Consider the following 22,901-nt stretch of genomic DNA (forward strand, 5'->3'; position numbering starts at 1 on the left):
TGATTTGCAAAATGGTGCACTAGCCACACGGTTTATGTCACCTGCTCCCTATTCCAGATGAAGAAGTCTAATCACAGGGGGTGAGTGACTTAAGTAAGGTCACATGGCAAGTGGCAGGCGGCCAGCAGCTTTTTCTATCACCACCCAGGAGCTGTTAATCCATTTCTCAGTTGGCTGGACCAGCATGCTCCTGGGCAGAAAAGGCATAAGAAGGATGGATGGCCATGCCAAAGCAAAGACCGAGGTTCATGTGGAAGGGAGCCCTCTTCTGTAGCGATGGTCACCTGGGTCAGGCAGAACTCTTATTCTGAACAGTTTGACACTGAAAATTCCATAAGAGGGTGGGGAGCAAGACAGCTGACTAGAAGCAGCCACAATCAGAGGCTCCCGTCAAAAAGAACCATAATAGCATGTGAATCCTGCACCAACAACCTAGGTATCCAGGTTCTCTCATCAGAACTGACTAGGCAGCTGGCATGATCCACAGAGAGGAAGGAAGAGCAGTGTGGTGCAGCAGCCCACCTGAGAGCCACAGGGAGCAGGGGAACCCCAACACCCCAGCCAAAGGAGGCAGTGAGTGAGTGTGCCACCCCCTGGGGAAACTGTGCTTTTTCCATGGAACTGTGCGCCCCATGGAGCTGAAGACCCACTTACGAACCCATGCCACTGGGGCCTAGGGTCCCAACTCTGGAGCCGTGCAGATTCTCAACTGCCTCTCAGCTAGAATCTACTTAAGCCTACCAAGTCTCCAGGGAGAGGGGCAACCAGCACCACAGCTGCAGCTGCCTCCTGTCTGGGCTGTTTGAGCTCCTTGCGGGCGGAGAAGCAGCCAGCACTGGGACTCATAACTGCCTAACACGCTAAGCTTCCTGGGCGGGGGAAGGGCGGCATCCATCTCTATAGCTCCAAGCCATGCTTTTCCCCTGATGGAGCCAAGGAGGCTGGATGGCTTGGTCCCAAGTGGTGTCCCCCACAGCCCAACACACTGGCTGTGGCAGACTGCAGCCAGAGTGCCTCTTCAGGCCTGACTCTGACTCATCCAACCTCACTGGTTGGGGCCTCCCTGCAGGAAACTGAACAACTCCAGCCAGAGTCTCAGGGACAGAACCGTGATCTCTCTGGGCCTGAGCCCCTAGGGGGAGGAGTGGCCACAGTCTCTGCAGACCAGCAGATTTAGCCTTTCCTGATGGCAGTTCTGAGGAATCCAGGCAGCCCAAATGATTCTGTTTTCCCCAAGTGAAGCACACCCCCTCCACCAAGGGACAAAGTGCTTCGTTAAATGGGTCCTGTTCCCTGTGCCACCCAACTGGATGAGACCCTCCAACAGGGATTGTCAGACACCCTATGCAGGAACGATCCTACTGGCATCAGGTTGGTGACCCTCGAGGTCAGCGATCACAGAAGAAGGAGCAGGCACCCATCTTTGCTGTTCTCTAGCCTCCTTGAGTGACATCTCTAGGTGCAGAAGTGAACTAGATGAACAGGGTCAGATGTGAACCCCCAGCAAACCGCAGCAGCCTGACAGAAGAGGGACCTGACCACTGAAAGAAAAACAAACAGAAAGCAACAACAGCATCAACAACAAAAAAAGTGTACACAAAAACCCCATCCAAGGGTCAGGAGCCTCAAAGATCAAAACTTGACAAACTTATGAAGATGAGAAAGAATCAACAAAAAAAAACACTGAAAATTCAAAAGTCCAGGGGCTCTTCTCCTCCAAATGATTGAAATGCCTCTCCAGCAAGGACACAGAACTGGACAGAGGATGAGATGGACAAAGTAACAGAAGTAGGCTTCAGAAGATGGGTAATAACAAACTCTGCTGAGCTAAGGAAGCATGTTCTAACCCAATGCAAAGAAGCTAAGAACCTTGATAAAAGGTTACAGGAGCTGCTAATTAGAATAATCAGTTTAGAGAGGAACAAAAATGACCTGAAGGAGTTAAAAAACAAAGTATGAGAACTTCCTGAAGCATACACAAGTATCAATAGCCAAAACGACCAAGAGGAAGAAAGGATATCAGAGTCTGAAGACCACCTTGCTGAAATAAGGCATGCAGACAAGATTAGAGAAAAAGGAATTAAAAGGAATGAACAAAGCCTCCAAGAAATATGGGACTACATAGAAAGACTGAACCTATGATTGACTGGAGTACCTGAAGGAGATGGGGAGAATGGAAACAAGATGGAAAGCACACTCAGGATATTATCCAGGAGAATTTGCCCGATCTAGCAAGACAGGCCAACATGCAAATTCAGGAAATACAGATAACACCACTAGGATATTCCAAGAGAAGATCAACCCCAAGACATGTAATCATCAGATTCTACAAGGTGAAAATGAAGGAAAAATTGTTAAGGGCAGCCAGAGATAAAGGCCAGGTCACCTAATAAAAAGGGAAACCCACTGGACTAACAGTGGACCTTTCAGAAGAAACCATTCAAGCCAGAAGAGATTGGGGGCCAATATTCGACATTCATACAGAAAAGAATTTTTAACCCAGAATTTCATATCCAGCAAAACTAAGCTTCATAAGTGAAGGAGAAATAAAACCCTTTCTGGACAAGCAAATGCTGAGTGATTTCATCACCACAAGGCCTGCCTTGCAGGAGCTCCTGAAGGAAGAACTAAATATGGAAAGGAAAAACCAGTACCAGCCACTGCAAAAACATACCAAAATAGAAAGACCAATGACGCTATGAAGAAACTGCATCAACTAGTGTGTAAAATAACCAGATAGCATCATGATGACAGGTTCAAATTCACACATTACAAATACTAACCTTAAATGTAAATTGGCTAAATGCCCCAATTAAAAGACACAGTCTGGCAAATTGGATAAAGTGAAGACCCATCAGTGTGCTGCATTCAAGAGACTCAACTTACATGCAAAGACACACATAGGCTCAAAATAAAGGAATGGAGGAAAATTTTCCAAGCAAACAGGAAAGCAAAATAAATGCAAGGGTTTCAATCTTAGTCTCTGACAAAACAGACTTTAAAACAACAAAGATCAAAAAAGACAATGAAGGGCATTACATAATGGTAAAGTGATAAATTCAACAATAGAGCTAACTATCCTAAATATATATGCACTTAATACAGAAGCACCCAGATTCATAAAACAAGTTCTTAGAAATCTACAAAGAGACAGAAAATTAACAAAGATATTCAGGACTTGAACTCAGCTCTGGATCAAGTGGACCTAACAGACATCTACAGAACTTTCCATCCAAAATCAACAGAATATACATTCTTCTCAGTGCCACATGCCACTTATTCTAAAATCGACCATATAATTGGAAGTAAAACACTCCTCAGCAAATGCAAAAGAACTGAAGTCATAACAGTCTCTCAGACCACACTGCAATCAAATTAGAACTCAGGATTAAGAAACTCACTCAAAACCACACAATTACATAGAAATTGAATGACCTACTTCTGAATGACCCCTGGGTAAATAATGAAATTAAGGAAGAAATCAAGAATTTCTTTGAAACCAATGAGAACAAAGACACAACATACCAGAATCTCTGGGACACAGCTAAAACAGTGTGAAGACCGAAATTTATAGCACTAAATGCCCACATCAAAAAGCTAGAAAGATTTCAAACCAACACCCTAACATCAGAATTAAAAGAGCTAGAGAAGCAAGAGCAAACTAATCCAAAAGCTAGCAGAAAACAAGAAATAACTAAGATCAGAGAAGAACTGAAAGAGAGAAATGAAAAACTCTCCAAAAAAGAAAAATCAATGAATCCAGGAGCTGGTTTTTTGAATAAATAAATAAATAAATAAAACTAAAAAACAAAATAGATAGACTGCTAGCTAGAATAATAAAGAAGAAAAAGAAAGAAGAATCAAATAGACACAATAAAAATGATAAAGGGGATATCACCACTGACCCCCGAGGAATAAAAACTACCATCAGAGAATACTATAAACACTTCTACACTAATAAACTAGAAAATCTAGAAGAAATGGATAAATTGTTGGACACATACACCCTCCCAAGACTAAACCAGGAAGAAGTCAAATCCCTGAATAGACCAATAACAAGTTCTGAAATTGAGGTAGTAATTAATAGCCTACCAGTCCAAAAAAGCCCAAGACCAGACGGAATCACAGCTGAATTCTACCAAAAATACAAAGAGCAGCTGGCATCATGCCTTTTGAAATTATTCCAAACAATTGAAATGGAGAGACTCCTCCCTAACTCATTTTATGAAGCCAGCATCATCCTGATATCAAAACCAGGAGGAGACACAACAAAAAAGAAAACTTCAGGCCAATATCCCTGATGAACATTGATGCAAAAATCCTCAATACTGGCAAACCGAATCCAGCAGCACATCAAAAAACTGGTCCACCATGATCAAGTCAGCTTCATCCCTGAGATGCAAGGTTGGTTCAACATATGCAAATCAATAAATGTAATCCATCACATAAACAGAACCAAAGACAAAACCACATGATTATCACAATATATGCAGAAAAGGCCTGTGATAAAATTCAACATCCCTTCATGTTAAAATCTCTCAGTAAACTAGGTATTGATGGAACATACCTCAAAATAATAAGAGCTATTTATGACAAACCCACACCCAATATCATATTGAATGGTCAAAAGATGGAAGCATTCGCTTTGAAAAGTGGTACAGACAAGGATGCCTCTCTCACCACCCCTATTCAACATAGTATTGGAAGTTCTGACCAGGGCAATCAGGAAAGATAAATAAATAAAGGGTATTCAAATAGGCAGAGAGGAAGTCAAATTGTCTCTGTTTGCAGACAACATGATTCTCTATTTAGAAAATCCCATTGTCTCAGCCCCAAAACTCATTAAGCTGTTAAGCAACTTCAGCAAAGTCTTGGGATACAAAATCAATGTTCAAAAATCACAAGCATTACTTCACACCAACAATAGACAAGCAAAAAGTCAAATCATGAATGAACTCCCATCAACAATCACTACAAAAGGAATAAAATACCTAGGAATACAGCCAACAAGGGATGTGAAGAAACTCTTCAAGGAGAACTACAAAGCACTGGTCAAGGAAATAAGAGAGGACACAAACAAATGGAAAAACATTCCATCCTCATGCTTAGGAAGAATCAATATTGTGAAAATGGCCATACTGCCCAAAGTAATTTATAGATTTAATGCTATTTCCATCAAACTACCACTGACATTCTTCACGGAATTAGAAAAAACTACTTTAAATTACATATGGAATCAAAGAAGACCCCATATAGCCAAGGCAATCCTAAGCAAAAAGAACAAAGCCAGAGATATCACACTACCTGACTTCAAACTATACTGCAAGGCTACAGTAATCAAAACAGCATGGTACTGGTACGAAAATAGACATACAGACCAATGGAACAGAACAGAGACTTCAGAAATAACACCACATATCTACAACCATCTGGTCTTCTACAAACCTGACAAAAACAAGCAATGGAGAAAGGATCTCTTATTCAATAAATGGTGCTGGGAAAACTGGCTAGCCATATACAGAAAACTGAAACTGGACCCCTTCCTTATACCTTATACAAAAATTAACTCATGATGGATTAAAGACTTAAATGTAAGACCCAAAACCATAAAAACCCTAGAAGAAAATCTAGGCAACACCATTCAGGACATAGGCATGGGAAAAGACCTTATGACTAAAACACCAAAAGCAATTTCAACAAAAGCCAAAACTGACAAATGGGATCTAATTAAAGAGCTTCTGCACAACAAAAGAAACTATCATCAGAATGAACAGGCAACCTAGAGAATGGGGGAAAATTTTTGCAATCTATCCATCTGACAAAGGTCTAAAATCCAGAATTTACAAGGTAGTTAAATTTACAAGAAAAAACCAACCCCATCAAAAAGTGGGCAAAGGATACAAACAGACACTTCTCAAAAGAAGACATTTATGTGGCTAGCAAACATATGAAAAAAAGCTCAACATCACTGATCATTAAAGAAATGCAAATCAAAGCCACAATGAGATACCATCTCACGGCAGTCAGAATGGTGATTATTAAAAAGTCAAGTAACAACATATTCTGGTGAGGCTGTGGAGAAATATGAACACTTTTACACTGTTGGTGGGAATGTAAATTAGTTCAACCATTGTGGAAGACAGTATGGCGATTGCTCTGGGCTCTAGAACCAGAAATACCATTTGATCCAGCAATCCCATTACTGGGCATATACCCAAAGGATTATAAATCATTCTGCTATAAAGACACATGCACACATATATTTATTGCAGGACTGTTCACAATAGCAAACATTTAGAACCAACCCAAATGCCCATCAATGATAGACTGGATAAAGAAAATGCAGTACATAGACAGCATGGAATACTATGCAGCCATGTAAAGGAATGATATCATGTCCTTTTTAGAGATATGGATGAAGCTGGAAGCTATCATTCTCAGCAAACTAACACTGGAACAGAAAACCAAACACCACATGTTCTCACTCATAAGTGGGAGTAGAACAATGAGAACACATGGACACAGGGAGGGGAACAACACACACCAGGGCCTGTTAGGGGGTGGAGGGTGAGGGGAGGGAACTTAGAGGACAGGTCAATAGGTGCAGCAAACCACCATGGCACACATATACCTATGTAACAAATCTGCACATTCTGTACATGTACTCCAGAACTTAAAGTTGAAAGAAAAGAAAAGAAAATTCCCCAAGGAAACAGTCAGATGAAATTGTTCATCTGGTCTTAGTCATTTTCCAAGCATTTACCAGGTGTCTACTCTTGCTGGGCACCCTTAACTGTAGGGCTAGGGAAAGAATTTGTGATACAGAGATGAATATGAGATCACCACTGTCACTGAGGAGCTCACTGCATGGCAGGACAAACAGAGTAGTGTGGGCCATGGCATTAGAATGCCATAGTGCTGAGATGCAGAGAGGGGAAACGGATTAACTCCTTTGTCTAAGGGATTTTCAACACTCTCACAGAAGAGGTGAGATTTAGTCTGAGTAGTGAAAGATTAGAACAGTTGACCAGAAAGAAAAGTGTAGAAAAAAATATTCTATGCAGAGGGAACGGCATGCATCAATACTCCATGTATGAAAAGGCACAATGCTTTCTGGAAACCATCAAAGGTGTGGCTTGTATGTTGAAGAGTTGGGAGATTGCTGGGTGATAAGCCTGGAAAGAAAGGTTGGGAAAATTTTTAAAGTGAGTGGCACAATAATGAGTTTTATTTTCACCTTCTAGGTTATAGCAGTTTTTATTCAAGGAAACAGAATTGCCTAATCTGCATTTTATGATCTAAAGACAGGGTACAAGATATGTAGAAGAGAGATGAATCCCAAAGTAGGGAGACAAGTTAGAGAACTAGTGCTAAAGGCCAGGCAGAACTGCCAAAAACCTTAACTAGGGCAGTAGCCATGGAAATGGAGGAAAAGAGAAAGATAATAATGGCAAATTCAACAGAAAAATATTATCTTAATTAAATCCTATGCTATCTACTATCTAGTCTTTGGCACTTTCTCTAAGGAAGATGTTGAAATCAATAAGAGTAAAAATCAGGTAGTAGAAGCTGGAATCAGAGGTCCTGCAAGTCCAAAACCTTGGCCCCCCTGCTGACACTATAAATGGTTTGAATCCTGCCTTTGTCCTCTGAGCCCAGGAAGGGAGGGTGACAGACTAGTGACAGTAGAAAGAGACCATGCTTGCACTAGGAGAACTTTTACATCTAAGTCAAAGTGAATAAAGGCTGGAACAGTCTACCATACAATATCGTGGACTGTCTCCCTAGAGACAGTCCTTTCAAAACAATTTCTCAGAAGGTTTAGGCTGGATTCCATGAAGCTAAGGCACATCTGGCATAATGTGCCCAAATCATTCGAAGCTCCAAATGGAAATAATGTGCTACCCCAGGCTGTGCCAGTCAGAGCCCATAAAATCTCCACGCTTGTTAATTTCTCTGAGTGTGCATATTGCACTAAGAGTGGCTCATCCAGTAAGACCAGAGGAAAAATCAGCAAGGGAATGGACATTAGGGAATGGACATGAATGACAGCAAAAGCACTGGAACTCTGACCTGAGGGACGGTGCCAGGAAGTCAACTTGGAATATGATGGAGGAACCGAGTGTTGGAATCAAGCAGAGGAAACACTTGCTGATATTCAGTGATGAAACTCAACCTTTTGTTTCCCCTCTGTCCTTTTTCAACTTGCAAACATTTTCCAATACTTTCTTCCCAGATGAGAGTTTAAGAAAAAAAAGGTCCCTTACTGTTCTCCTTTTCAAAGCCCCCATTTATGACCATAGACTGCCAGCATTCCTAAAAATCTAAGTCTCTTCTCTCCAGAAAAGTCATCTGGATACAGGACTGCATCTGGAATGGGGAGCTAGAACAGGCAGAGGAGTGGGGCACATATACCTTCTTCAGAGGGGAAAGGAGGCAGGGGTTTACTTCAAAGATGGAGAGATGGTTTAGCCTGTCTTCCCTACCACAGCCAAACAGCTGTACTGACCCTGACCCCATCTCTTCCCAAAATGAGCCACAGAATCAAAGAGAGTATGTTGGCGTCAGGATCTTGAGGCGAGAGAGTCTTGAGCCTGTAACAATAGAAAAATAGACAGTCATCCTCACACTCTCTTTCCAAAATTAGAACCTTCTCTGTCTTCTGTAACATATCGTGATCTAAAATGTATATTCCTATCCTGTCTGGCAGCTCTTCTACTCAGAAACCCCATTCTAGGTAAGTGGAGATCTTTCTGGTTCCTGTTATCTTGGAAATATAATTCCCAACCCTTGTCCTCCTCCTACTCCACACTTGACATAGCTCAGGATGTCATCAGAAACATCTTCTTTGAAAGTAGTAAGCAAATGGGAGTTCAACCTGCTCATGTGTGAAAATGCTGGTGCGTCTGGTTTACCCAGCTGGTGAGTCTGGTTTACCCAGCTGGTGACGCTGTGGTCTTCTACTGTCCAACAGTGGTATCCACAGTACATCAGCCTCAATTTCTTTTTAGGACTGTGATGCTCTGAGTTGCAGTTCAGGAACATCTCCCCTAGGAATACAAACTACTACACCCTGAAGTTTCATCTTTGTATGCAATTAGTTACTAAGTACACTGAATCAAATGCTACTTCTAGATTTGGGAGGCTCCCACTGTCCACAAGGGTCACCACTATGAGTCTGAATTATAAGGGACTTATGCACAGGGCCTTCCCTGAGTCTTCACTCTCTATGCCATTGCTTTACCCCAACATCGACACATTTGTAAAAACAGGGTAGCCTCAGCAGGAAAAGAAAGAGCTCAGAGTTTTGTGGAAGAAGAAAAAGAATTGGGGGTACAGGGCTGTTGTTAAGTTTATAACTCCTGTTCCTCAGTGACGTCTTTCATTCTACAGGTCTAGCTCCATTCCTCTCTCCTTTCTGCCTTCTCAGCTCAGTGCACATCCCTTTGTCCCTATGCCAATGTGGAGCCTTTGGAAACTGCCCTGACTTAAGAAACTCTAGAGTTAGCTTCAGTTATTGTCAGTGAAGCTTGATTATTAAGGAATTGAGAAGAAAGCAAGCCAGTCCACTGGTAATTACCTTAAATCTCTTCCAAGGAAAATAACCAAGAAGGTCTTAATGTTCCCCTCTACTTGATTAAACTTTAGACAGGTTTCTTCCAGACTGTACATCGTTGACCTCCCTTTTCTTAGAGCATTTACTTGTGGGGGCGGGGGTGGGGAGGCGCGCAGGGACTTGTAACAAGTTTTTTATCTGCCCCTTTGAGATGTAAATCATCTCTAAGCATCTTACCAGTTTTACATCCCAGGAATGTCTTTCAAGAGTAAGGAAGCCATCTCTTTGATAAGTAACCATTAAGGAAAATAATGCCCCTATTCCCAAAGTTAGGTAGTAACCTAACTTTGACAAACACCAACTGGCAAACACAGAAGGCCAAATCTCACTGACCAACCTTCCCCCAACATTCTCCAAGATTTTTTCACTAGTTCATCTTGGTACACTTATGCTCCCCTTAATAATGGGAAGTGTGTCATTAGGCATCTTCAAACATCATAACATGCACTTACACAAACCTAGACAGCATAGCCTACTACACAGCTAGGCTACAAACCCATACAGCATGTCACTTTAATGAATACTGTAGGCAATTATGACACAATGGTATTTGCACATCTAAACAAATCTAAATATAGAAAATGTTCAGTAAAAAGGATGTGGAGAAATAGGAACATTTTTGCACCGTTGGTGGGACTGTAAACTAGTTCAACCATTGTGGAAGTCAGTGTGGCTATTCCTCAGGGATCTGGAACTAGAAATACTATTTGACCCAGCCATCCCATTACTGGGTATATACCCAAAGGATTATAAATCATGCTGCTATAAAGACACATGCACACGTATGTTTATTGCAGCACTATTCACAATAGCAAAGACTTGGAACCAACCCAAATGTCCAACAATGATAGACTGGATTAAGAAAACGTGGCACATATACACCATGGAATACTATGCAGCCATAAAAAAGGGTGAGTTCATGTCCTTTGTAGGGACATGGATGAAGCTGGAAACCATCATTCTCAGCAAACTATCACAAGGACTAAAAAGCAAACACCGCATGTTCTCACTCACAGGTGGGAATTGAACAATGAGAACACAAGGACACGGGAAGGGGAACATCACACACTGGGGACTGTTGTGGGTTGGGGGTAAGGGGGAGGGGTAGCATTAGGAGATATACCTAATGCTAAATGACGAGTTAATGGGTGCAGCACACCAGCATGGCACATGTATACATATGTAACAAACCTGCACGTTGTGCACATGTACCCTAAAACTTAAAGTATAATAAAAAAAAAAATGACAAAATCTTATGGGACCACTGTCGTATATGCAGTCTGTCATTGACCGAAATGTCATTATACAGCACATGACTATACTTAAAACCACTCTTGCCTTTTGTTTCAGGGAGAGTTGGGTTCAGTCTCTTTCCTTCATTGGAATAGTCTTCACCCCATTCTAATAATCTTTCTGGGTTTGTTTTTTTGTTTTTTTTGAGGTGGAGTTTCGCTCTGTCATCCAGCCTAGAGTACAGTGATGCAATCTCAGCTCACTGCAAACTCTGCCTTCCAGGTTCAAGCGATTCTCCTACCTCAGCCTCCCAAGTAGTTGGGATTACAGGCATGTGCCACCACACCCAGCTAATTTTTGTATTTTTAGCAGAGAGGGGTTTCACCATGTTGGCCAGGCTGGTCTTGAACTCCTGACCTCTGGCATGAGCCACCACACCGGGCCACAATAATCTTAAATAATTTTTTCTTTCCCTGCTTAACTGAAATTTTTCTCTTACAGAACCCAGAATTCCAAACTTGGATATCTGTTTCAACTTAATTCTCTGTATTGTCAATTCAAAAAGAATAATTGTTGGATACACATCATTATTGATTTGTCAAAACCTGTAGAATATACAATACTAAGAGTGAACCTTAAGGCAAACCATGCACTTTGAGTGATAATAACATGTCAGTGTAAGTTCTTCAATCATAACAAATGTACCCCTCTGGGACAGGATGTTGATAATGGGAGAAGGCTGTACGTATGTGTGGGTGGGAGTTATTTGAGAACTCTATGTACTTTCTGCTTAATTTTCCTGTGACTCTAACCAAAAAAATAAAGTCTAATAGTTTTAAACATTTCATTGTGCCGTTTAAACTTGTGTGACATTTTTAAATTTTTATGTCCTCCTATCTGATTCTTACATTACCTTCAATAGATGCCTTGTGTGCCTTTAGAGAGAGAGATTGGAGCAGAATTCCTTAAACCTCTCAGTGACAATCCAAAGCTGGAATCCAGTGGATCTGTCTCTGAATATTTTGACTAGAAAAAAACTGCATTTAAAACAGAAAGCTGGTAGAAAGTGAGACATTAAGTTTCACAAGCCCTGAAGGTGGGCTGGGGAAACTTTCTAATAAACAAGACTGTGTCCCGGTTCCTTACAGCGTTAAGCAAAGAGGATTGACATTCATTTCAATCAATATATGTTGTAATATGTGAAAATATTTTAGACGTGGAGTAAACATTTACAAGTTTGCCTTAAATATGTGACCCCTATTCCAATAACCTTTCTGTTGTTTGTTTGTTTTCTAGATGGAGTTTTGCTCTGTCGCCCCGGCTGGAGTGCAGTGATGCAATCTCAGCTCACTGCAACCTCTGCCTCCCAGGTTCAAAGCGATTCTTTTTTAAATGACTGTCATTTTAACTAAGATTTTAAAAATGTATACTATGTAGCAATGTTTAATTTCTTATCACAGGACCTATCTTCCTTTACCTTCTGATTTGATTACATTTATTTTCCTACTCCAACTTTCAGTGCATCAGGGTTTAGTTTTCCTGAATTAACTACTATGAAATTGATGGCTCTCTCTCACTGGTCTGCATACAGCTACCTAAGTCCAGGTAGAATAAGACTGATCACTCCTTACTAAGCTCCTTTGCTCCTTAGCGGACCCCTATTACCCTTCTGTAGAACAGAGAATCCCACGTGCAGTTTCCTTTTTTATTTACGTAGCTCGTGTGCCGTTTTAAAATTTTTGTCCTCCTATCTGATTTGCCACTGCAAATTGCACACTACTAAATGTTTCCTAAGGAAAAGGAGGTTATGCAACAGAAAATTGGATCCCTACAAGTTATTAAATCCTTAGTGGTCACTTTGCTTTCATCATTTCACCTTTAAATAAAGGCTGTAACATTTACAATCCACTATGTGACTTGCACGCGTAAGAACACTGCCTGGCTATTTACAGTACATTGCCTCGCGAGATGGGGGGTGATTCCCTCTCGCATTAAAATGCTCAAAAGCAATCAGCTGTGCTGCCTATCATACAATCCAAGTAAGATCATAAAGGAAAATAAGAATTATGTTCAACTTGTATCAAATTGTGTCCTACATAGAAGGATGACTGTGTTCACATAAATAAAAATATTTGGGTAGATGAATTACTTGATTTCTAGACTTTATCTTAAAATTCATAGACTGCATTTGCTTAAAAAGGCAGGGGGAGTATTGAAAATTTTGTAAAATTCATAATGGCTCTCTAAAGAGAAGTTATGATTCAGATGAATTTTAATTTCTTTCAGGCTAATCACAAAAGTTCAGTTAATTAACACCAAAATAGCTTTTTTCACTCTCATAGTAAATATACGAAAATTTTACCTTGTATGGCATTTTTAACAGCATAGATTTTTATTTGCAAACTCAAGATCCACGGAGAGGCAATCCTGTTAAACTCATTTTGACCACAGAAATTAATCCATTCTACAGTATTGCTCATAGTATTTAAAGGGCAGGGAGACCAAACACTGCCTGTCAAAATCCTGCACATGCCTGATGCTAAGCTGCCATCTGTGTCCTCAAGCCTTAGTGAAGTGTCACCACAGCCATTGGCCCAATGCTAAGCTCTGTGGCAGTACTTAAACTACTGTGCTTCGTACTGTAACTACCTATATCATTTTGTTTTCTCCAAACACACAACCACATGTTTAACTGAAGGTTCTTTGAAATCAGACTGTGGCTCTAAATTTTCTAAGTTATAGCACCTAGTTCAGAGACCTATGCACAGTAGACTCTTGGAGAATGAATAAATCATTGCACATTTCAGGAAACCACTAATACATGGTATTAAACTATATTACCACTGAAGTATCCTATTTCCCAATTTCTGATTTGCTCTTCTACAAAACTCAGCATACATATACATAACAAATAAACACACATTGAAAGCCATTTCCCCTTGTTCTTCATCCTCTCTTTTTTAATCCACTGCAAAACTGACCCTAAAGATGGCAGAAAACACCAGTATACCCAGTCCAGAACTTAGCCAGATCTACAGAGGAATACACTCCTAGCTTGTCCCCTTGTTACTGAGTTCACATATACTCACTATGTCCCAGGCAATTTCCTTGAATAGAAACACAGTGGTGGGCAAAACTGACTTGGCACCTGCCTTATGGTGTCTGCAATCCACTTAGGGAGATAGACACTAAGTAAACAAATAAATACCCATATGACTACCATTTGGGTAAATGAAAAGAAAATGACACTAAGAGAAATTTATGTTAGAGAGGACTCGCTTTAGAATGAGTGGTCTGGACAAACCTCTGAAGTATTATTCAAGTTGACATTCAAAGGGTATGCAATAGCTAGTAAGGAAAAGAGAATTTTACACACAAAAAAACAGAGACGTAGGGAAGAATGGGTGTACTTCAGGCACTGAAATTTAGTGGGAGATGGAGAGAGAATAGCGTTTCTGAATATTGGGAAGAAAAGGCCAGAAGCTGATTATGCTAAGCCACAGACACCATGGTGAGGCATTTGAAGAAAGTTAAGTCTGGCTTCTGTGTGGAGAATGGATTAGAATGGGAACAAAATTGGAAGGGGGGCCATTTAGGGCCACTGCAGTAGTCCACGTAAGAAATGAAAGAGGTGGACCACAATGCCAGTGGGGGACATAAAGAAAAGTAGACACGTTTAAGATGTATTTTGAAGAAAAAAGTCTCTAAGAGTTGATGATGGATTGAATATATGAGATGAGGAAAGGGAAGAACCAAGACTGATTCTCAGATTTCACACTAGCATCTGGATGAATGGAGATGCCATTTAATGACAGACGATCACTGGAAAACAGATTAACAACATATACGTTCTATTCCAACAATCGTTTATTAAAATGAAACTAATAAACGCTGTGTTTTGGCATATGTTTGAAGAACATTTGCCTACACTATAAAAAGAAACCCCTGAGGTTTCTGATCAGATAGCATATTGTTACAAGTTGCTGTGTCCACCCTAAACCCAAATTGGCTGCCTCTCAGAATTGGAGAGTGTTTGATGGACCCCAGAGATGAGGGTTCTCAGGTCCTGGGGAAAAAGCATCCTGGAGAGGAGCGCTAAGTGCTATGGACCAGGGAGAGCCCAGGAATGCTGCCTAAGAATTTTCTTTTCTTTAACTGACATTGGCCTGGCTGGGCCATTCTGCAATGTGGTGAGGCAGGAAATGAGTCCTGTCAGCCCGTGTCCCACCCTCAGATACAAAGAAACATTAGGATCTGCCAGGGTTGTTTGGGGCATAAAGAAGGTACCAGCAGGTGCACCTCTTTCCCCTCTTACGGAGGGGTAGGTAAAACAACCTAGGGAAGACGGCTTAATAGCAACACTGGAAGCTAGAATATAAAGAAGGCTTGATTTCTGCATTCTAAGGTAAAATGATTTCAAAGGTAGAATTATGTCCCATGAAATCTGTCAATCAAATGTGAAAGAAAAGAAGATATTTTCAGCCAAGCAAAGTCTCACAAATCCTCCTTCTATAGACTCTTTGTCAAGAAGCTGCTGGAAGATGTGCTCCACAGAGTAAAAGAGTAAACCAGAATAAAGGAAGTCAATAGAAACAGGAAATAGCTTCACAGGAGAAAAATATAAGGGAATCCCTAAGAGATTGGTTAAAAAAGTAATGTCCTTATGCACCAGGCCTAGAGCAGTGAATCCTAAATTACACTTAAAAAAAAAAATTAACATTGCCAGATTATCTGATAATGTGTTTAATATTGAAAGGAATTTGACATTCCTGATAAACAGCAAATGAGAAAATGAGGCAAGTGTTAAACACAACCAAAAACACGTAATAAAGGGATACAACCATAGCATTCTATACAGCTCAGCTATGAACAATATAACTGTATTGTGTGATGAAAGAAGAAAAGCAGGGATGGAGGGAGGAATGTGTATGATAATAACTAAGCCTTTATTTGCCATAATGGTGAAGGGAATCAAAATGTTACCCCCAAATGTCTAAAATCCTGAAAATCAAAATTCCAAATGTTGACATTCTGAAAGCTGAATTCTGGGGGAAGTGATTAGTGCATTTTTGGTTGTGCACAGGATAGCTGCATCATGTTAAATGGAACTATTATCTTGTCATTGTCTTTATTTGGAAATTAAATATGGTTTGAAGAGGAGCATATGGAGGCCAAGCTGACAAGGGGTAAACTTGTGGACCTAACTTTAGATGTTGACTGGACTGGATTAAGAAATACCTAGACACCTGGTAAAGCATTATTTTGGGTGTGTCTGTGAGGGTGTTTCTAGGGGAGATTAGTGTGTGAGTCTAACTAGGACTAGGTGGAGAAGATCTGCCATCAATGCTGCCAGGCACCATCCAACTGGCCTGGTGCCCAGAGAGAACAAATACACAAGGCAAATTGGTTCTGAGAGCTGGGACAGACTTTTCTTCTGCTGCCTTGAACATTAGAAATTTGACTCCACAAAAAGTGCATTATCACAAAGTTGACTTTGTGTGTAAGCATTGTGTGTGTACATAATGTTGAAACTTCCTCAATAAATGAAGAGTTTTTTTGCACATCTGCATTTGTGAAAGATAAAATTTCTCAAGATCTGGGCTATTTGGGCAAAAGCATAAGCAGCGGTGACCCATTGAGCTCTATAAGTCAAGGCCATTTGTGCAAATGGCACAAAAGGTATAAATATACCTCATAATAGCTATGAATGTACTGCTTAGCATGTGCTAGACACTGTCCTAGTACTTAATATGCATTTTAATCCACTCAAACACCCATTGAGATGGGTACTATTACTATCCTTGTCCAGATGAAGATTCTGAGGCACAGATATATTAACTAATAAGCCCCAAAGACATGTGCCTATCATGGAGCTGGGGTATCATCCAGGCAGGTGGATCCAGCACCCACACTCTTAACCACTACACTTATCACCTCACAAAACAACTGTATGTGTTCTTCATGGATATAAATTTATGCGAGAATGTTTATGAAACTCACATGGGACAAGGAAATATTAAACAAACGACAGTAACTCCTAATGTTTGGAGAGGTGCATGGGGAGAGAAGGGTAATTGTAATGGTGACCAGGGATGAAAGAGAAAAACAGTAACATAAATTTTAGAGGACCAATGATGACAGCACTGATATACTGTAAATTAATCAGCATGGCATCATGCGCTGATTAACTCAACTCCGTATCCCTATGTTGAAAGAAAACAAATATAAAGATGTTTTTAAAAGAAAAAGCTACAATACTAATTAAGAATAGGATATACTGGCAACTAACATAACAGCTTCCCAGTAAGTTCAGAGCAGCTATGATAGATTCACTTTCAGAATCGGGGCAAATTACTCTTTCTTTGCCTGAGCTCCAGAGGAAATGGTTGTCTTTCTTGATAAAAGAAAAGGACATATGTGTACAAACGAATGGCTCATCCAGCCCATCAAAGATCAAACATGTGCCTCTTAGAGCCCTTCTTTCTCCTGTTCCATGTGAGGGCTTTTAGGGAGTGCACATTCTGAGGCATGTATCACGCCACATCATTTCAAAGGCACTTAGCTTAAATTGAGTCATCGCAACACCACTGAACAACATTCTTATAAAAGGCAATGTAGCACTTAATTTTTTCCTGTGTGGTCCACACTATCTCATACATTAATATTTTTTTCCCAGAGTCTCACTAAACTTTATGTTCCTTATGGATAGAGACCATAACTTGTGTTATTTTGCATGTTCCACATTCCGTCACTTGGGAGTAGACACCAAATTGGCTACTAATAATTTTTTTTTTTTTGAGACAGAGTCTCGCTCTGTCACCAGGCTGGAGTGCAGTGGCATGATCTCGACCCACTGCAAGCTCCGCCTTCCAGGTTCAGGCCATTCTCCTGCCTCAGCCTCCCGAATAGCTGGGACTACAGGCTCCCGCCACCACACCTGGCTAATTTTTTTGTATTTTTAGTACAGACGGGGTTTCACCGTGTCAGCCAGGATGATCTCGATCTCCTGACCTTGTGATCCGCCCGCCTTGGCCTCCCAAAGTGCTGGGATTACAGGCATGAGCCACCACGCCCAGCTAATACTTTTTAATTAAAAAGAAAAATTAAATATTTAGGTAAAGTCTAAAATACAGGGTTCAGAACACCACCACCACTCTGCTGCCAAACTTTGGGCATGCACACACACACAATTGTAACAGAAAGTGTTGTGAGATAGTTAATAGATGAAGATCAGGTTTAAAGACAAAGTGAAGACAAAAATACTAAAAACGAAACTTAAAAGACAAAGGAAGCAGGGCTGTAGGTATCTGTTGCTGAAAATGAGGGAGAAGACATGAGACATGCTGGATGTCTTCCCCAAGACAGCAGGATGGTCAGTCACCATTCCAGAACACTGCATTCCAGAAAATAAATGCATAGGGAAGAGAAAGGGGAGATGTCATTGCTAGCGAAATGTACTCCACTTAAAACAACAACTGTGTGTGCGTGTGTGTGTGTGTGTGTGTACATAGAAATATATTTTCACATCATGTCCATCTGTTAAGCAGTAACTGAGTTATACCTTTTAGGAAGTCAGAAGTTGCCTCATAGTTAACTTGTGCAGAAAACTCCAGGTTTCTTTTCAATATATAATCCTATTATCTTTCTGATGGATCATAAGGCATCAGATTTTAGAATCTCTTTGTGGTTCTGAATATTGGCTTTTGAGTCACTGGATAAAAAATATATATCCTTTTTGTCTATTGTCTACCCCTTCTATTGCCCAGAGTACCTGGCAAAGCAGCTCAAAAGCTCTGGGCAAAGGACCTTGGGGCATTTGAAGATGTGTAAGCAAGAGGGAAACACTTGGCTGGATTTCACCATTCTTCCACTTACCTTACAATGGCAACTGCAAAATTCTTATTGAATGGATTGAGCAGGTGTCTGGTTTGATTGTAGCTTCAGTGAATCTGTGCCTCAGACCTCTATGGAATTGCTATTTCATTGCTATTTGCAGTAATGTTCTACAGTAAATCACAACTTCTGTCCCTATGGCAACCACAGATACCTGAGATGTTACTGCCTCTTTTTTGCCAAGAAAAAAACATAGTTAGAAAAGAAAGTAATAAATATGGCTAGTGGCCCTTTCTACATTGTTAGCCTGTTTCTTGCTCTGAGTTGTGCATTTTCAATTAGGAATCCCTGAGCTGAACTCAATAGTTGCATGCACAAGCATGCCATCCGTTCAGCAGGTACAAATGAGAGACAAATGTGTAAACTGTATGCCTGATTACCATCTTCTGGATATGAGCTGAAGAATATATGTCATGTATGTGTGGGACAGATAAAGGACATCCTCTGGACAAGACTAATTTATTTTTGCTGTGTTCATTATCATTTCTCCTTTAATTTTAGGTCCTCATTAGATCAGTACTTGTCTGAGGGTGATGTTTTGTCTGACTCACACAGAGACTTTTATTAAAAATGTGGCATCCTAAATTTCCCAAGGACCCATTGAATTAGAATGCAGAATGAAGGGCATAATCCATATTGTAAATAACTTTCCATTTGATTCCCATGAATGTTAACATTTGAGAACCATTGCAGTAGGTAACCTTTGAGAGAAAGAATCTTATATTACTCATCTTTGTATTCAAGGCTTCTTGCGTGATGCTGGTTAAGTTTTTTTAAAAAAATATGGCCTGTTCTCATAACATTGATCAGCATCATATCATCACCAGTATCTCCTGAGAGTCCATGAGTCAGGCTGATCTCTTGTCTTCTCCAAGAGTCTACAGACTATACTCAAGGGAGATTCAGGTGCAGGTAAAATTAGATGGGATGTTGTTTCTCGGATTGGTTCTAAATATAACTATACATTTATTATCTGGTCTTTAAGAGCATGTGTTTGGGACATTATAGTTCATATCCTATAACCTTGTTGGATCTCAAGAAGAAAGATATTTTTCACCTTTGCCTTTACTGACTTTAGATGACTACTCTAAGATTTTTGGAGGGTGCCAATGAGACTAGCCTCTGGGCTACACAAACAGAGATAAACCTGTTTGCAATGAGTGCAGGATCTCGGGTCCATTCTTGTTGCTAAGTGGGAATACCCTGCCTTCACTGACACTGCCCCAGAAGTTTGCACAAGAGACACAAGAGTCTGAAAAATGAGACCTGGGGCACACACTGACAAGTGTATTCCTTCAAAGAGACGAATTAATTGATCCTGAATATTGGGCCCAGACACTGAAAAATCTCAGTGTATTCACTACTAAGGATGATTATTACTTTCTCTTTGTGTGAGTCTACAAAGGATCCAGGATAATTCTCCTTGTCCTTTATCATTTCAATATGTTTTTCCACACAGGAACATACAGTTTTCAGAGAATAAAATTAAACTAATGAGATTCCAATTAGCACATTATTTTTTAGTGTCCTTTGGTTAAAAATCGGGAAAACGCTGATGTGTTTATATGAATATGTGGAGGGGGTGGGTAGAGGAGAAAGGAGAGAGAAAGAAGAGAGAAGTGGGGTGGTATTTTCCATACCCACAACCATCTCAGGATTTCTGGAACTTCAAGCCAGCAGGTAGACCACCAGGAGCTTTTTGTATGATAGATTCTAAGGAAAAAATGGTGGAGGAGATTAGAGGCCTGAAGGTAGATATTTGGATGTTAGGATTAAGATTTGTGAAAAATGAATACCTAAAAGAAATAAGGACCTGCCACGATCCCTAGGAGACTGACAGGAGCATGGGGAGGTTGGGAGAACAATGGAAGACAACAACCTGTTGGGCTTGGAACAAGATTTTTGGAAAAAAGAAAATATATAGGAGTGGAGTAACTGCCACTTCTTAGTATTAAAATAACCAGGGTCATTGCAGGAAGACCCAAGGTGAAAGAAAAGGGAGGGTAAGCAGAAGTTGAGCATGGCAGGGTGTGGGGGAAGCAGGCAGTAGGACAGGAATACAAGGAGGGCCAGCTTAGGGTTATAGGTAAGGCAAGGTCACTGAGGTGGCCAAGAGCCAGGGCTTTGGTGCACAGCAGGCAAGGCAGCAGGAGCCCAACTGCTGAGGACAGTCACCAAGGAGCCATCTGGAAAGGAACTGCATCACCAGCACAACTGGAAGGCTCTTTGGACCAAGAAGTTTCAGGAAGCCCTATCTGGACTCAAAGGATACTCACTCCCTGGCATTTAGAACTTACAGGATTTGCACCTTCTAACCTCTTGCTGTCCTTCTGCTTCCCTTCCCCTCTGAACAGCCCAACCACAGAATATTCCACCATGAAGGTTGAGCTTCCAATTTAGCGATGGTTGCTTTGTGTCCCTGACTTCCTCCTTCTCACCCATCTACTCATGCTGGTTCTTGGGCTTGAGGCGGCCTGTGGCCTCAACTCACATTGCCTTTTCTGCGTTAGCTTCAGTTGTCTTCAAGTGCAGGCAACTCGACCATCATTATGGCCAAAGAGTAAGTGTTGTTGATTTTACCACTGTGGTCTTGGATGGATGGGCGGGGATAAAATTGGGATTTAAGTGAGATTTGTCTTCATTGTCCCTTCCCTACAACTAACCACATACACTGTACAATTGACAAAAATGATGTCTTGCCCAATATCACACCTCTAAAACAAAAATAAATCTTTGTGGCATAATAGGAAATGTTATTTTATTATTTCCCCTTATGTGCCAGCCAAGTTTGAAACAGAACAGTTGATCTATATTTGCACTTTGTTGTATTTACTTTGTCTTGTAAATGAGCCAATTTTTCTTTCACTGTTGTCTCCTGTGGCCTTCGGGAACAGATGTTTCTTTTGAGCATCTGGTAGCTCTAGTCCTGAAGTGTCAACTTAAAGGGGCATTATTTTGTCTAGCAGCTAAGGCACCACACAGATATAGCCTAGGAGGATTGTATGTGCACAAAGCAAGCCTGCACATGCGCATGCACACACACACGCACTTACAAACCACAAGCCTGGAACTATAAATATGTGTGAGTCACCCAATAGAATAAGAGAAACAAGAAGGAAATGTAGACATTGTATTTTTCACAACATTTCTATTTTCAAAGCTGTTTGAATAATGGTTTTAGCTTAGGATGTTGTCTCCAGTAAGTGCAGCAGAACTAGACGCTCCAAGGTCAGTTGTGCTATGTTTGTCTAAGATGAGACTAATGTTCTATGCTTTGTGTGTAGTATCCTTTGTTAAGGTCTTTAGTACACTGTGAGCCTTTGTTGCCCTGACTATTGGCCTGATAATTTCAGGAAAGTTTACAGTAGCTCCAGGATCTTTCCTGAGGTATAGATTTTAATGGCCATTATCCTGAGTATGCTTTGAAATAGTTTCCCTCCCTTAATATGTCATTTCTTGTATTCCTTTACAGAAACATTACAGATTGGTTGACCCAAGGTATGTGCTCTTAATTCATACACAGTACTTCTTTTCAGGGGCTATTTTAAAACACAGAATATTACTCAGATGTAATGGGACTTTTTTTCTGTAATAGTTAACATTTTAACAACATTTTATGTACAACTTTTAGCAAATATGATTTCCTGCATTTTAATTCTAGAAAATATCTCCCTGTATACTACTAATTCCATAAACATGGAATGAAAATATCAGAAAGGATTTCATGCCACTTACAGACTTAAAGGTTTTCTGTGCATTCTATCCCTTGGTTTCTTATTTATTTTACATACATACATACATAAATGCATGCATGCATTTATGTATTTTGAAGCAGAGTCTGGCTCTATCGCCCAGGCTGGAGTGCAGTGGTGCAATCTCGCCTCGCTGCAACCTCCACCTCCTGGGTTCAAGTGATTCTCGCCTCAGCCTCCCAAGTAGCTGGTATTACAGGTATGTGCCACCACGCCCAGCTAATTTTTGTATTTTCAGTAGAGATAGGGTTTCACCATATTAGCCAGGCTGTTCTCAAACTCTGGACCTCAAGTGATCCACCTGCCTCGGCCTCCCAAAGTGCTGGGATTACAGGCTAGAGCCACCATGCCCGGCCTCCCTTAGTTTATTTATTAAAGTATATGACTTCACTGAGGCCAGTGTTCTT

General features: G+C 40.6%; 2 long non-coding RNA genes across 2 annotated transcripts in view; one reads left to right on the top strand and one right to left on the bottom strand.

Annotated features, from left to right (window-relative positions):
• LOC129526234 (uncharacterized) overlaps positions 1-12,996 on the top strand; it is a 33,462-nt gene extending 20,466 nt beyond the window's left edge. The window contains exon 3 of the long non-coding RNA XR_010130666.1: positions 12,146-12,996. This is a non-coding gene — a long non-coding RNA (uncharacterized lncRNA). The remainder of the gene's footprint in view (positions 1-12,145) is intronic.
• The window catches only part of LOC129526235 (uncharacterized), a 272,494-nt gene that overhangs the window by 214,169 nt on the left and 35,424 nt on the right, over positions 1-22,901 (bottom strand). The gene's annotated exons all lie outside the window — the stretch shown is intronic.

The sequence above is a fragment of the Gorilla gorilla genome, chromosome 14, assembly GCF_029281585.2.
Source record: "Gorilla gorilla gorilla isolate KB3781 chromosome 14, NHGRI_mGorGor1-v2.1_pri, whole genome shotgun sequence".
NCBI classification, from domain to species: Eukaryota; Metazoa; Chordata; class Mammalia; order Primates; family Hominidae; genus Gorilla; species Gorilla gorilla.